We start from the raw sequence: 17,245 nt of genomic DNA, 5'->3' as shown, positions 1-17,245 counted from the left end.
TGACCTCTAGTCTCATAAAGAGACTAGGAGGGTGTGTTTAGTAATAAATACATATATTTTATATATATACCTGGTGTGGAAATCTTTCATTTAGTGACTCAAGAGATTATAGACTGGTAAAACAAGCTGCTTTACATTCCTTCAAGACTTAGCCTGAAGGCTGCTCTCCATAGCTACCACTAGGATAGCTTTCAATAAAGGTTGTCTTTAACCTATAACCAATAAGGGGTTGTTTGGACTGATACAAGGTGCCCACTATAACCAGTGGACAACATACATCAGGTCAACTTCTCACAGAGACCACCAACTGTTTGGCCTCCTTCGATTCTCCTCTGCATCCTCTGGATTCACTACTGTCCTTGTCAGTCTTTCATCACAGCTTCCTATTTATTGCCCGACTCCCAGGAGACCTGCTGTTGGATGTCAGCCACCATCTTGGCCCGCTCCATCTGGACCTCAGTTGGGGCAGCCTTCAAACCCCCCGCAGTCAATGTTGCTGTCACTGATGGTGCCACTCCTCCTCCCAGGTTTGCTCTCATGAGTCCTGAAGCGAATAGCTGCGTGCTTCCAGCCATTCCTATGTGGCAGGCGTAGTTTAGAAAAATGCGAGTTCCGTTTGTTGCTGATGCGCAATTTCGCCAGGAAAAGGGCATATTTTAGGCTCATTATCCAGAGGTAAAGCTTCACTTGCTGGAAGGTTTCTCATTAACTCTGCATGGCAGTGGCGTATGTGGTCCTATGTTCACCAAGGGCCCCTCTATCCACAAGGGGCTGTGGGCTTGTACAATGGGTAAACATCGTTTACCACACATGCAAGACAACGCATGCCTTTACAACGCGGTTGTTACAACGACCGTGTTGTCACATCACATATCATTACAACGCAAGTCGAAACAACGACTTGCTGTAGGGGGCAGAAGGTGTTGGATTTAAAATCCAACACCTTCCCTACTGTTACACAGACTGGAGTTGGAATAGTAAATTATACTATTCCAACATCCAGCGCCCCCTCTACTTCAAGATGTTGTTCTGACTTGCGTTGTAAAGTTATGTGATGTAACAACGCAGTTTTTGTAATGACCACGTTGTAATGGCATGCATTGTAAACGTTTGCAAACTAACGCGGCATATTAGTACAATGTGTAGCATATGGACATGGTTGCGGAAGTTAAGCAGTTGTGCCCCTATTGGTCTGGCAGGCTCTCCGGTGCTGGCGGCCTGCACGGTGTCCTGTGCATCCTCCCGACTGTAAACATCTTCGATGCCTTGCTCCCCAACAAGTCTAAGAGGAGTCAGTGTTACAAGAACAGTTTCATACTCTTGCCCTCCGACTACTCTGGGACCGCCACCAGCCTCACTTTGTTGTCCCTCGGCATCCTCCAGCATGTTCTGGAGGTGCGCAAAGGTTTTTTGTAGGACGCAAATCATCTTATCTTCCATGACAGTGGGCTCTAGGCAAGTCAGCACATGTTCAGTTTCTCCCACTCTTTTGTGTCCCTGATGGCCAATTGTATGGTTTCTGTGTGGGTTTGCAGACTGTGGTCTGTGTCCAGATGGCCCTGGCTGTGAACGTCATTCGGTTGTCAAGGGGGATCCGCGATCTGTGCCATCTTCTGCGACTTATTTATTTATTTATTTTATTTTGAAGGTTTATATAGCGCTGGCTAGACCCAGAGGTATCCGAGCGCTTTACAAGATAAGGATAGTATAAGGCACATTGGGTATAAAAGCATATGAAAGGTAGTGCAACAGAAATTTGAAATATACAAAGTACAAACAACATGAGCATTATACAAAACCAGATAAATAAACAGGGGCAGGAGCTATACATTTAAGTAATTAGGTAAATGGTGAGCAGGAGAGCAGGGTAGATAATTACTGAACAAATAAAGTATGATAGATAAGAAATCATGAGTAGGACACAGGTTAGGAACCCCAATAATAATTGAGGAGGTGGGTTTTTAGGTCTTTTTTGAAACTAGACTAGGAGGGATTACAGCGCAGGTTTTTTGGGGAGGGCATTCCAGATAATAGGGACATTGCCAGAGAAGGAGCGTGACTGCGTAGATTTCTTTTTATGCAGAGGTGGGATTATGAGTAGGGTGTTGGTGCTTCTCAGAGGTCGAGTGGAGCCCGCAGAGTGGAGTTTCTTTGAGAGGTAATGCGGAGTGTTTTAGTGGAGGACTTTATGAGTAATGCAGGGGGTTTTGTAGGCAGATCTTCCTTCGATAGGGAGCCATTTAAGAGATTTGAGAGCCGGGGATATATGATCGAAGCGTTTGCAGTCCATGATGAGCCTGGCAGCAAGGTTGAGCACAGCTTTGATTGGAGCTAGGTGTACCTTGGGGATTCCATTGAGGATGGCATTACCATAATCAATACGTGACAGAACAAGCGACTGAACTACGAGTTTGAAATCATCGGTGGGTAGGAATGGTTTGATTTTCTTGAGGTGACGGAGAGTGAAGAGGGCTCCTTTGGCAGAGTTTTTGATGTGAACATTAAGGGTTAGGGTGTTGTCGATAGTGATGCCAAGAGATTTGACGGAGTTGGACAGGGTGAGTGAGCAATTGAGTGCATTGAGGTCAGGGATCCATCATTGAATGGGTAGAGGGTTATTTTGGGGGGAGAAGAGAATGATTTCGGTTTTGTTAGGGTTGAGTTTGAGATGATTGGAAAGGAACCAGGTTTGGATCTTGGTAAGGGTGTTGTTCAGGTGTAAGATGTCAGCATGAGTTTTAATCTTGTAATAGATTTGTTTGTCATCGGCGTAGAGGTGGTAATTTATGCCTGCTTGGTTAAGAATGACTTAGGTCATACCATCCTTCCACTGGAGCACCAGGTCTCTTACCAGTTCGACCTATGGTAGCAGAGGGAGCTGAGGGAGTAGCTCCACCTGGCACGACAGGAACCTGCATCCCTGGCCATACCATCCCTCTGGGCCGGTTAGGGATCAGGGAGGGGCCCAACCTGGGTTGTCTCCCACCAACCCCGCAGGCACAAGCACCCTCTACTTACCTCCAGCTCCCCACCCCCAGATTAGGAAGCACAATCCCATGTATGGTGGGGAATGCCCTTCACTTATTGGCCCGGGGAGTTTGGCATGTCCGCAGCCCTTCCACCGAAGTCCAGATGTCTGTCTTTGCTGGGGAAGGCCCAACAGGTTTATTGCCCTCTGCTGCCCACTGCGGTCCTCTGGGGTCTTGGATGTTCTCCCTCCCCTTTGGCCAGGGGTGTGGGGGGGTTACTTCTGTGCCCCCTGGACCCTCTGGGATCATTCCAGTACGCTCTTTGCTTGAGACCGTCGCAGAGGCTGGTGCAGAGGTTGGTGTTAGAGGCTGCAGTGCGGGGGAGCGGGGTGCAGAGCTGCCGCTAGCAAGGCCCCTGCATGTTGCCCCCCCTGCAGCCGCATCGAAGGCCACCCAAGTAAGTCAACGCAAGCAGGAGCCGTGGGGCCGAGTTTGTCAAGAGCTTGTTTGCCGCGGCAGGAGGCGCGAGTCTCTCCAGCGGTCCCCAGCGTCTCCCCAGCGGCAGGAGCCGCGTGAGATCCTCCCAGCGCACATGTGCGTCTCCCCAGCGGAAGCAGGAGCCGCGTGCTACACCGTGCAGGAGCCGCAAGTTTCCCCAGCGTGGTGTGGAGCCGCGTGGGACACCCGCAGCAGCAGGAGCTTGCTCGCAGGAGCCGCGAGTTCCTCCAGCGGCAGTGGCAGGAGCCGCATGAGACATCTCCAGTGCTAGGCGCCGCACCCACGCAGAACCCCCCGCAGTGGCAGGAGCCGTGCGTAACACCCCTGCAGCGGCAGCAGCTACATGAAATACACCCGCAGCGGCAGGAGCCACAAGTGCTCTACAGCAGCAGGAGCCGTGCAAGGCAGGGCAGGCAGGAGCCGCGGGAACCGCCCAACTGCCCAACCATGGTAGCATCCCTGCAGAGCCCCCACAGCCTCCACAGCCCTCTTACAGTGGTGGGGGCAGTGGCGAAATTCCCTTCAGCAACGACAAGGGTCCTGGTGAGTGCCCAGCTGTGGAGTTGGACCGGCGCAATTGCAGAGTAATCTCATGAGCCCGCTTCAATTTCGTCGACCAAGATACAATCCACATCAACCCATAAGGAGCATTTACCTGACCACTCTCAGTTCCCACTTTCAACGCTAAGTGTACGCCCACGAGAGAGAGGTTCTCTTGTAACAAAAAACACTTGCTGATTAACCAGTGCCAACTAACCGGTGCTCTCTAACGACTGCTTTAAAAACTGAACTGAACCAACCTAAACCAAACTAACTAATCAAACAAACAAAAGCACCAGTCATCGCCTCACCTGAACAGAAACTGTTTCACCCGAATCAGAACCAATCAAGGACCAATTGTTTGTTCCCCCGTGCAGTATAGTTGAGTCACGACCCTCTGGGAGATACCCCCTGGCGTACGGTCCACTTTAAGCAGGTCAGTCAGAGGGGACGTGTGAGGGTCATCCCTTACCCCTTTACCCCCACCTCCGACATCCTCCAGCGATGAGATTTGGGAAAACCAGGAAAGCTCCTTCTAATCCTTCAAAAAAAGATATAAAAAAAAAAGGCCCCTAACGAAACAGCAGAAGAGCAATCGTTACTTGAAAACCAGGCAAAATCGTCAGACTCACAGCTACAGCCGGGTATTACTACTACTGATACAGCCACAGATACAGCCACGGTCTCTGCTCCCAAGCTACAACCCCCCCAGCCTCTTTCTCAAGTCCAGCCTCCCCTCGTCAACCAAACAACAAGTGGAGCGGGTGGAGCCGCTGAGCCCAAGGAAAATCTAACTCTCAAAGACACGCACCCGAGATCTCCGGCCCTCTCAGTATCGTCAACAAAAAAAATTCTTTCAGGGACTCTTTCAGAAGCTCTGTATCCTTGTTGAAGCCAAGATCTACCTCACTTGATATACCTCGGCCTCCTGCTCTAACTGCCTCACCTTTACTTTCAGTCCCAGCCCAGCATCAAAGACTGGTACAGCCCATGCTCCACGCGTATGCCAGCGACAAAGGCCTCAGTTCATCGCTCCCAGGCCTACCACCAAGTACCGACCCCCCAAAAAAAGAAGCATCAGTGACCACTCCATCACTCCAGGCTCGTGCCCAGACTCTCGACCAGTCCTTCTTTGACTTCCAAGTCAATAACGCCCACGTATCAGCCTCCATTCCCCCCCCTTCACTCGAAGTCAGCTGGCCCCGCCAGACCATCACTTTGTTTGGATCCCAGGCCAGTTTTCACCCCTAGCAAACCCCAAGCCCCCAAGGCCCACTCAACAGCTACAACCAAAGTCCTCACACCGCAAGTAGCAACCTGGGCAAACAAGCATCTAAGCAACCCCACAACGTCATCACCAACTGCTAATAGTTGTCGACAAAAGATCAAAACAGGCTGGGGCAACAGCACCATGCCCAACACTCACCTTGACTTATCCTTCTTCACCAAAGAACCCAACAGATTGACTGTCAGCTCTTCATCTTTACACCTAAATGAGCTCTGGTCACAACTTCTCCAAACCCTCCATTCCACAGTGTCAGAATTGAATTACCACTCAGACAAAATGGATCAACAGGTAGATCTATTAAATACTATTGCCGTGTACACCGTAGGAATCGACCCAAAAATGGAGGCGCTCAATTCATTGATAATTAAGGCCCAGTCTCAAGTGCAACTAGTTCAATAAGTATGCTGTTGCTCCCGCGTCATCAACTCCTTATCCTCATTGCCCCAATTTCTGACATCAGTACTTTCAGAAATTCAGAGGATCCCACATTCTAGGCCTTCTGTTTCCGCGCCACCGGCTCCTCCACATGGCAAACATTCTGCTTCTGAGCACACGCCCGAAGATTTACCACTGGTTTCCTCACCATCGTCTAATGCAACAGCAGGCTCTAACGCTCCCACCGATTCATCAACTAATGTCAAACCACCCCAGTTATCCGCCCACCGGCTATCAAAATGGGGAAAAAAAAAAAAAGACTTTGGAAATCCCGTAATAGGCTCCCAGAAGTACCTAAAAAAATAATTTGTAACTACTTTACAAACAACAAATCAGAGATAGCACAGGCACCGAGCACAGTGCTCACCGTCCCCACCAGTCAGACGCAAGCAGTCCAGCTTAGAATACCCCACAAACGACTCTCACAACTAAAACGCTCAACAAAAACGGAGTCACCACAAGCCCTAAGGCACTCCTCACACTCAACATCCCAGGACAAAATCGGAGATAATGGGAATAAGCAATTACAAACCAATGAAGAGCCAATAACTTTCACCAGGTTAGTCATAACCATGCCGCCCCCAAAGCGTCTACCAACCACCGATTCATCTTTCCCATCTCAACCGACGATCAACAGCCAAGGCCCACATCGCACAGCTAACCTAGCCAAAGAAGCAGACCATCAGTTCCCAGCTATCCAACCAGTCAATTTCCTTTGGCATGTATGCGCAAAACAGTTTTTACCTCACCATCAATCAATCAAGCTAGTGAGCAAGCCCCCCCTAAGCACTGTACATCAATTTCTCAACGATCGCCAGTGGACAAGCTTATGTCATCTGAGCCCACATCCGCTGATATCCAAACCCTGTCCATAGACACCAATGAAACCAAACTACTGTTAACATCAGAGTATACCTCTCAAGGCCCGCACAACATATTAAACCGCGGGAACATAATCCGGCTCTTCAAATCGAACCCGTGTGGAAATTTAGCTCGCAAACTGAACATTATCTGCGCCATCTTGCCCCTCCCCAGCACCACGCGCAGCGACTGCACAGCCGCCATTTTAGGCACCCCGCTCTCTCCCCGCTCACTCTCGACCGCCAGCGTTTTCCCTTGGCGCTGCAAGCATCCCCCGCGCGCCGGCCACCCCCGCTCTCCCATACAGGCCATAAACCCTCTCCTTCTGCGCGACCCTGCTACGGAACCACTTCCAACCGACAACCCATACATGGTCATGCCTCTCCTTTGATAACCCCCTTCCTCTGCGCCCCATTGTCTGAACTGGTCCCAGGCCATCACCTAGCCCTGCGGATGCAGTTTATTGCCCCTACTGTAAGGGAAACACCCCACATCAAAGGGATTACAGTAGAATCAAAGCCCCTACCCCCTGAGACCCGGCCGGTTGCACACATCCCCGGGAATTAGCGGAATTCCCTGCTGCGCGATAGCCATCTCCCACTGCGGGTAGGGTGGGAACCTCTACTGTAACCATGTGTGGGATCGGATCTGAGCCGGGGCTTCAGGGGATATTTCCCCGCACATCAAGGGAATCTCAAGAATATACTATGTGTAATAAAGCAATAAACCAGTGTATAAGAGACCAGGTCTCAGAGATGCAGTTAGAGCACCTCGTGACGATACCTTGCTGTCTGATCTGATGTGTTCTGCTCCGACGGAATAAAACTTTGTTTCCTGCCTTCCAGTCTCCGGCGCCTGCCTCTTTTATTGGTAAATTATCGAGTGGTATGAGAGGCGATTACCGCCGGGCAAATACTTGAAAGATTATCGACTGAAACTGCCGCTACCATTTAACAATTGGCGTCCCAAACGTGGGGCCCATCAGCGACACGTGGATCCAGTGGGAGAGGTCCCGACGACAGAGTGAACGACTGCAACGATCGGGAGAGCTCCTGCCCAATAGACCCTCGTCTGGCAGCCGATCATCCGAACTTCACTGGTTCCGAGCAGACCTCTCTCGAGTGATCTACGGTCCTGACTGGGAACCATCAGGAGTGCCGCGGCAAATACGGAGAATAGAGGACGATCGGGCGCTGGAGGCGGAAGACGAGAAACTGTCCAAGCGGTCCGGGTAAGGTCGTGAAATACGACAAAAGTGCGAAATAATTGATTGATTGTTTGAATACTAGTATTGCTCATTGATTGTGCTCATTGATTGTTCTCTTTGAGATATTCGCTGTCTACAAACGGGGAGGAGTAGAAATACTCTCTCTCTCTCTCTCCCTTTGCAGATGGTGAAGGGTAGGTAACGCAGACTTTTGTCCCCGTTGAAACCCGTCGTGCCTATCTTTATCTCCCCATTGATTGATTGTCCGAACATTGATTGTTTTGAAGAATAGTGCTTTTTGAGATATTCTCTGTTTGCAAATAACGTAGAATAGGAATATTCTGTCTAGTCTTTGCAAATAGTGAAGGGTAGGTAACGCAGACTTTTGTCCCCGTTGAAACCCGTCGTGCCTATCTTTATCTCCCCATTGATTGATTGATTGATTGGGGTACTTATAGAGCGCAACTATCACCCTACGGGCATCTTGGCGCTTGCATTGGGAACCCGTCCTGGTTTTTCCCTGTAAGATATCCCGTACTGGGTATCCCCAAGGTGAAAGCCAGGCATCCCGCCGCGGGGGGCCGTTGTGGAGATTAAGCAGGCTTGTTGCCCAGAGCTGCATAGTGTGAACTCATGCTTAGAGTGGGCACCGAAGCGAGAATTATCGAGTCCGTGGACAATTGGGTTCTGGACCCTGCCGCGTCGGGAATCGAACCCAGGTCCCGGGCCTGATCTCTGCTTCAGGGTATGCCTCCTCTAACCAGTGAGCTACACTTCTTGTCCGAACACTAGTTGTTCGATATTGGTTCTTTGGAGGTATTCTCTGCTTACAAATAACGAAGAATAGAGATATTCTGTCTAGTCTTTGCAAGCAGTGAAAAGATAGGTAGTGCTGACTTTTGTCCCCGTTGAAACCCGTCATGCCTATCTTCTCCCCACTGATTGGTAGTTGGTTCTGCCCGGACCGCTTATTAGAGGTGAACCATCCGGCTCCACTGGAAGGCACCCCTAATAAGGACATGTTCACTAAATATGGACTAGTCGCCGTAGCTTATAGCAAGCTGTGGCATAAATATACCAAGAAGGACCCCGAAAGTCAGTGGCCACTGATGGGATCCTTCGACGACCGCAAGATAGAAGCGCTAGAAGTAGCTCTGCGTAGCAATAAGACGACGCCTACTATGCTTGACAGTATTGGCATGTGGCGCAAAGAAGCGACGCAACGGAAAAAGAGGGAAGAAGTAAAAGCAGAAAAGGAATTACGAAAGGCAGCTCACCTAGCCGCTAAAAAGTTAGAAGAAGACATAAAGGAGAGAAGGGAAACTAAACTAAGACAGGAGCCCGAAACCTCAGGCCAGTACGCTGTTAGGACCCCTTCTTTGCTCTACCCTGTATTGTCCTCCAAGCAGCAAACGAGTGACGAATTACTGTTAGGTCCCCCGACCATTTACATGCCCCCTCCGTATGCACCCTCCCAATCGGTAGTGCAACACCCACAACCCCCGAACACGAACGAAAGCAGTACAGGGGCCTCGGCCCTCACGGCCTCCGCGCCGGCTGAGCCTCTTGTACTGAACCTAACGTCGACTGCAACGCTAGACGACCATGAGATAGGAAAGAAAGAGTCCACCAGAATGAATCGGTTAACTAAAGATGAACGAGCAGGAATTGACAAGATAGTAGGGACGCTGGTGGAGCGAAAAGAAAGTGAGGAGTATATAACAGACGTGTATAGCTCGTATGCCGACAGCCGCAGACGACACTTCGTCGTACGGCTCTGTTATCACACCCTGAATACATATGAGGATAGGTACCATGATAAAGGTCCCGAAGGCCTAGCGGCCCTATATAGGAAGGTAGACATTGGGGAAGAAAGAGAGGGCGATGTAACGAACCTCTTCACTCGTACACTCGAGGTCTACCGACACCTTAAAGAACATGGACAGACAACCAAAACAGAAACCCCCATAGCAACTAAGCCCCAGGGAGGAAGGGCCGATGCCATGATGCCCATTAAAGAAGCTGCCCCCTATTGGGTCCCCCCACGGGGTCAGGGAACGCACGACGACATCAACCACCAAGATGCGAAGGGAAGGGTTGTATATAACTGGGTCTACCAGCCGTGGGACCGGCAAGATATTTTGACCTTTAGAAAGACCCTACCCGACTTGAGAAAGAACCCGACTGCCTTCTACACTGAATTAGGCACAGCCTTAGGCTCAACGATAATGACGTTAGCAGATATCGACTTGTTCTTTGGGCTATGTCTGCCGGCTGATGTGTGGAAACAAATCCGGAAAGTTGACCACGCTGAGCCGTTCGGATATACCTGGGTACAACTCGATACCATAGATAAACAGCGAGAACCTGGACAGAAACCCCCGAAAGCCATCTTAGAGCTCCCAGACAAGATTGTACAAAAGCTGAAGACTTTAATCCCAGAAAGAAAGGTAGACTGGTCGATAGTGACGGCTTGCCGCCAGAAACCCCAGGAGGATGTGTCTGAATACTTCTCCCGATTCGAGACTGTGTTTTCCGATTACAGTGGCCAAGACATGACCACCGCAACCGGACACCACCTCTTTGTCCAGAATTATGTAAAGGGTCTGTCTCAAGAAGTCTCCCAGAAGCTACAGACCAGCGAGAGTAGCTGGGCAGCCTCCAAACCCGCAGCAATTCTCCAGATGGCCCAATACTACGAAAATCAGAAGAACGAGAACGATAGGGCATCAGAGAAGAAGAAAAAGGAATTAAAGGAGAGGGTGATGATAGCACAGTTGCAAGGGGTGACCATAGGAAGGGAACCCCCAAAAGAGAATTACCAACCAACCGCCCCTAGAAAGCTACCCCCTAGAGACCATACACCTACACCCTACAACGGACGGAGAGACTTAGATGGAAATCAATGTGCGTTCTGTAGAGGGTTCGGACACTGGAAATCCCAGTGCCCGGTCCTTTTGGAACTGAACAAAAATAGGGACCCCAATAGACACAACCGGAAGTTTGTTGATACCCACCATCAACGTCACCACACTTGATTAGGATCACGTGCAATCGAGCAAACGCCATTTTTTTCCGAATACGCTAACCAGATCGCTGATACGTACAACGCTCCAGCAAAATAGTATGATCAAACATTTTTAATAAATTACAAGTATAACAACATTCCGGCAAAATGAACAGGATAAAACACGTTTTAAAACAACTATTTACATGACAGTCTGCTGCAACCTCCATCCCAAAGCCTTAACGTCCACGTGACACCGTCCTCGCCTCTCCTTCCTCGAAATTGCAACATTGGCCTGTTTTGGGCGGTCCCTCTTAGTTGACTTTGGGCTATAAAAGCCATGCAAAAATCCATTGACATCAGTGGCGAGCGATTGTGCGAATAGGCCGGAGGCTATACGAAGCGCCGAAGTTCTGGCAACACCAAGGCGGAGCCCGCCACGCTGTGCGGGCCTTTCCGCTTTCTCTTCTTCTTTCGTCAATAAGGGCTGATGCCCTGGCGGGGGGAGGCGCCGCGGACGGACCTCCCCCACCTCCCCAGGTGGAGGCTTGCCAGGCACCCCAACCGCCTTTAACTCTCCGGCCAGCTAAGCTGCACCCAGCCATCTTTTTCATCGGCCTGCTGAATTTCACCCTGGCACGCTGTGCGGGTCTTCCCAGTCACTTCTTCCTTCAATAACGGAGGGTGCCCTGGCGGGGGGAGGCGACGCGGACGGACCTCCCCCACCTCCCCAGGTGGAGGCTCGCCAGCAGATGAGGGCACCCCAAACCACACCTTTCACACGTCGGCCAGCTGAGCTGCGCCCTGCCACTTCATTCGCCGTTCGGCTGAGCCGGCACCCCTGCACGCGGCCGCCAGGCAACCACCCAAGCACCGGGTTCACCAGGACTGCCGCTAGCGCCCGACGTGAGGAGTGGGCCCCCGCAGCAAGGTAATCGGGGACCCACCCCGGTGGTGATACCATCCAAACTGCTGTCGTCACTGCTACTGGAATCACCCCGGTGGCAGCACCACCCGAACTGCTGCTGTTACTGCTGCTGGCTCCTCTCCGGTGACTGTACCGAAGAGCTGCTGCTACTGCTGCCCTTGAACTCCGGCGGTCGACCCCTCCGGTTCCAGGCCTGGCCCACCGTGAGACACTTCTGGACTCAAAAGCTTGTTTGCTAGGGCATGGGCCCCACCCTTGACAGAACGCTCCCCTCAGCCTTGCAGAATTGGTTGGAGTCATTTGACATTCGACTCCTGCGGACTTCCGGTAAGGACGAAACCACCGCCATTGCTCTTTTGCCCCCGGGCGGCAGCCGCCTTGCCTCCGCTTGGTGCAGTGAGAAAGTAAAGCGTCGGCGGAAGAACCCGCCTGCTGCCTGACGCCATGCTGACGCAAAGTTGACGCTAACGAAAAGTTCTCGAACTACCGAAAGGAATTCTGGTTCAACTGCTAATTCATGGAAAGACTTAGACTGTGCACTGGCCCGACCCCGCCCCAAGATGGCGCTGATGTAGGAGTGGCCTATAACTCCTTGTGGCGTTCCAGCCACGTGACATTTGTGTTAAAAAGACATATATATATATATGTATGCGATGCTTTCACACATGATGGTGGGGGAAAGGGGGGAACCGATTTTTATGTTAATCTAGTGTTGCTCATGTTGCTCGACGCCTCTCACACCGTGGCCGGTCTATGGCGGCTGTAGGCCCGTATTTCCATACTGACATTGTTTTAAATAAAGGGCTTCTTAAAAAGGAATTACGAAATCAGTGTCATGACTAATCATCTAGGTTGTTGAAGGTTTTTCTTTTGAATAAATGATTGTTACTCCTAAACGAAAGCATACAGATAATACAGACACAATTTGCCTAAAAATCTTTTTGTTTAACGGAATTTGTACCCATCCCGCCTGCCCTTTTTCCAAGAATTGTCAAATCAATAATGAACTGTAACTTAAGGTATATGTCGCATGCAAGGTATGGTATCCTGCACCATAATACACGACCAATTGAGAAATACATGCACGACCAGGGAACGCGAATTTAGGAGATGAATGAACTAGAGCATCTTTGCCTCGAACTAAAGAATAATGGGTCCGTGGTATTACCCACCCCTGCGACTAGCCTGGTACATGGTAAGTAGAACCTTTCGTGTCTGCGCGCGCTGGGGTATTTTGAATACTGCACCTCCCCTCCCCTCTTATTTCCCCTCTATAGGTCACGACGAAGTTCCGACTGAAGAGTGGAGTGGACATGGACCGCACCAAGTTCAATATCAGGGAAAACATAGACAAACGTTGTGAGATAGTGTGTAAAATTACAGACCACCATTGAGAACATGAAAAACTGTATGATATGATTGTGCGTGTGTACTACGATTATACGATATGAATGTGTATGCATTTCATGTTCGTATCACTTGAAGAGAGCGTCATTGTATGATTGAAGTGTGCGTCCACCGATCAAAGGGAGGAGAATAAAAGGGTCAGACAACCCATAAGATAAACTACAAAATACTAAAGGTACGCAGCATGCATAGGAATAGAGGACAGGAAAGGAGAGGTCCCCGTGCTCGACGCAACCCTGAGTCTCCGTCTTGTTGCATGTACTGTCATACCCTATCCGGCATTTGTGTGTACATGATCACCGAATTTATGTCTTTTCCCCGCTTGTGTTTTCTTACATGGAACAGACCCATGCTACTCCATGTTGTGTGTGCACCAAGTGGCCTATTATCTATCTCTCTCTCTCTCTCTCTCTCTCTCTCTCTCTCTCTCTCTCTCTCTCTCTCTCTCTCTCTCTCTCTCTTTCTCTCTCTCTCTCTCTCTCTCTCTCTCTCTCTCTCTCTCTCTCTCTCTCTCTCTCTCTCTCTCTCTCTCTCTCTCTCTCTCTCTCTCTCTCTCTCTCTCTCTCTCTCTCTCTCTCTCTCTCTCTCTCTCTCTCTCTCTCTCTCTTCTCTCTCTCTCTCTCTCTCTCTCTCTCTCTCTCCCTCTCTCTCTCTCTCTCTCTCTCTCTCTCTCTCTCTCTCTCTCTCTCCTCTCCTCTCTCTCTCTCTCTCTCCCTCTCCCTCTCCCTCTCCCTCTCCCTCTCCCTCTCCCCTCTCCCTCTCCCTCTCCCTCCTCCCTCTCCCTCTCCTCTCCCTCTCCCTCTCCCTCTCCCTCTCCCTCTCCCTCTCCCTCTCCCTCTCCCTCTCCCTCTCCCTCTCCCTCTCCCTCTCCTCTCCCTCTCTCCCTCCCTCCCTCCCTCCCTCCCTCCCTCCCTCCCTCCCTCCCCTCCCTCGCTCGCTCGCAAAAGGCTCTCTCTTGCCCTCTTTTCTTCTTGAATAAATTAACGACATACACCCCTTTGGTAAGTGTATAATTGGCCTGAACACAGTGGTGTTCGAACAAATTGACAGAAACAAAACGACCATACTTTACACGTTACTACCTCTCCTTTTTACAAACATTAAGCCTAATCGGCTGAGAAGGAAAGGACAGGTAAGACGACTGATGTCTCCCAATCTGACCCACAACACGGGGACTATATGTCAGTGGTTTTTGTTCTTAAAGGACACCATCTCCACCACCCAGAATTACCCCTGACCAATTAGTCCGAAATAGAATGTCTAAAGCACCCTGTTCTCCCAAAGATAACTCCAGCCCTATACTAGCCGTCTCAGAGTATCCCGAACAAAACAGCTGATGGCCCCTGTTTTAAACTGATAAAGGGTCACCTACTGTATGAAAAGGATACTCGTGAACGCATGACCATAGCACCTCGCACTTACGGGTATTACCAAACCTTGCATTATAGGGCGCAGAAACTGACACCTAGAAGGCCAGACGATGGACAGGGACACCCACAGAACCCTGCACCACAGCAGCAATTAATAGATTAGTAACACGCACATTAACATCAGAGTTAATAGACACCAATCATATAGTAACAGATAAGAGCATTTCCGCAACTACTCAGTGGTTGGGAGAGAGAATGAAGTATGTAAATGTCTTCCCTGCCAAGATCTCTAAGACTTTCGTTTCTTATAACCTATTCAAGGATAACCTGCAGACATCGGAAGAGAGGGGTCGGATGTGACGCACAGTCTGGCTGCGGATCATAAAACATCTATGACATCGACCAAGGGGGAAGCGACGAAGCAACAAGAGTGTGAGACGAGGCACCATTATCAGAACGATGAGCGCGAAGGGCTACATCGAGGCCCCTGCTCACTGACCAGCGTGCCTGAAGTCTTAACCCGTCGGGCCCGATTGATGGGCCCAGTGCCGAAAAGATTCTGCTCTCCTTGGTCCGCATTTTTGATCTGATCCCATGCCACCCCATTCTCTCTTCCTCTTTCATTTGGACTATGACTTTGACCTACTACCGAGGAACAAAAGGCCGGCACCCTGTCTCAAAGGTACCTGTGGTGAACTGTGTTAAGGAACAGGACTATGATCAAAGAACAGTGAGTGGTCACACCCTGCCACGTGAAGAAATCGGATTTGAACTGGACCTTAGTTTCACCGCCGGTGCTCAACAGTGCCAACGAAAGAAGAACAACAATGAGAGCTTACCAGTGATAGCTCTTTATAAACAAGGACACTGGAAAGAAGAACCCATGTCAAAGTTGAAAAACCTCTCCCAACCACCTTATTATATTAACTATCTTCTTATCAAGTTTTCATGATGTTGCATCAATCACTTCCGACTGTACACTGAGAAGTTAAGAAATGTAACTTTGTATAGTAACATTCATACAACACCAGCCATGTACACAACTATACTGCAACTTTGAATGTACTTCCTCCTCGCCTGCTTCATCAAACTGTATGAGACAATGTACAAATGTGTCAGATTACTCCTGCCTACCCTAAAGACTCTGTATCTTTAAATGTGTGACGAACATTGACAATACTGTAACTGAAAGGCTAACAAAGGCGAATATTGGCCGGACAAGCTGGCGAGATATGTTAAAAGGGAGGACTGTGGAAATTTAGCTCGCAAACTGAACATTATCTGCGCCATCTTGCCCCTCCCCAGCACCACGCGCAGCGACTGCACAGCCGCCATTTTAGGCACCCCGCTCTCTCCCCGCTCACTCTCGACCGCCAGCGTTTTCCCTTGGCGCTGCAAGCATCCCCCGCGCGCCGGCCACCCCCGCTCTCCCATACAGGCCATAAACCCTCTCCTTCTGCGCGACCCTGCTACGGAACCACTTCCAACCGACAACCCATACATGGTCATGCCTCTCCTTTGATAACCCCCTTCCTCTGCGCCCCATTGTCTGAACTGGTCCCAGGCCATCACCTAGCCCTGCGGATGCAGTTTATTGCCCCTACTGTAAGGGAAACACCCCACATCAAAGGGATTACAGTAGAATCAAAGCCCCTACCCCCTGAGACCCGGCCGGTTGCACACACCCCCGGGAATTAGCGGAATTCCCTGCTGCGCGATAGCCATCTCCCACTGCGGGTAGGGTGGGAACCTCTACTGTAACCATGTGTGGGATCGGATCTGAGCCGGGGCTTCAGGGGATATTTCCCCGCACATCAAGGGAATCTCAAGAATATACTATGTGTAATAAAGCAATAAACCAGTGTATAAGAGACCAGGTCTCAGAGATGCAGTTAGAGCACCTCGTGACGATACCTTGCTGTCTGATCTGATGTGTTCTGCTCCGACGGAATAAAACTTTGTTTCCTGCCTTCCAGTCTCCGGCGCCTGCCTCTTTTATTGGTAAATTATCGAGTGGTATGAGAGGCGATTACCGCCGGGCAAATACTTGAAAGATTATCGACTGAAACTGCCGCTACCATTTAACACCCGGACCTATGCAAGCTTGAATCAAAAGACATCTTCGCCATCGAATTTAAACCTATCATTGGCCCTCACACGGGAGAATCGACTCTAATCACATTAGCATCTAAAGCTATAAGGGAACTGGTCCAATCAAAAGCTGACCAATTCAAAAACTTGGGAATAATTATAGCAACGCCCAGAGTTCCCCGATATCCTTCAATACTCACTCCAAGAAAGGTCCCAGCTTCAAGCAAAAGCCACATCCCCTTTTCAATTCTAAAGTCAGCCAGAAGTCGCTCCCTAGTCGGCAATGACGTGTGCAGTGAAGTCCAGCAAACCACCAGAAGCACAGACTGGTCATGGCTGCCAGCAGCCCTATCCCAAAGCAGGATCAATTGAATCAATTCGGAACATGGTTTAACAATCTGTTCCTGGAACATCAATGGTCTTTCGACGAAACTGCAATCTCCGGACACACTCCAATTCCTTAAAAAACACGATATCATCTCTCTCCAGGAAACTTGGCTTTCAACAAGCACCCCACTCGAAGGGTATCTAGAATTTACATCGCCAGCCACAAGACAGAGCAAGCATGGTAGACAGTGTGGTGGGCTGTCTATCTACGTGGCTACCAGACTGTCAGCACGCATCAGACAGCTAAAATTTGATCT

The 17,245-nt window shown here is 50.0% G+C and overlaps 1 protein-coding gene and 1 long non-coding RNA gene across 2 annotated transcripts in view; one reads left to right on the top strand and one right to left on the bottom strand.

Annotated features, from left to right (window-relative positions):
- Window positions 1-16,293, top strand: part of LOC146822584 (uncharacterized) — a 45,882-nt gene extending 29,589 nt beyond the window's left edge. Inside the window, exon 3 of the long non-coding RNA XR_014961802.1 lies at window positions 14,832-16,293. This is a non-coding gene — a long non-coding RNA (uncharacterized LOC146822584). The remainder of the gene's footprint in view (window positions 1-14,831) is intronic.
- The window catches only part of DNAH5 (dynein axonemal heavy chain 5), a 5,853,083-nt gene that overhangs the window by 2,066,460 nt on the left and 3,769,378 nt on the right, over window positions 1-17,245 (bottom strand). The gene's annotated exons all lie outside the window — the stretch shown is intronic.

This window comes from Triturus cristatus, chromosome 5_2 (assembly GCF_964204655.1).
Source record: "Triturus cristatus chromosome 5_2, aTriCri1.1, whole genome shotgun sequence".
NCBI lineage: Eukaryota > Metazoa > Chordata > Amphibia > Caudata > Salamandridae > Triturus > Triturus cristatus.
Note: the sequence above shows the minus strand (reverse complement) of the source record. Positions and strands in the feature narration are given on the sequence as shown.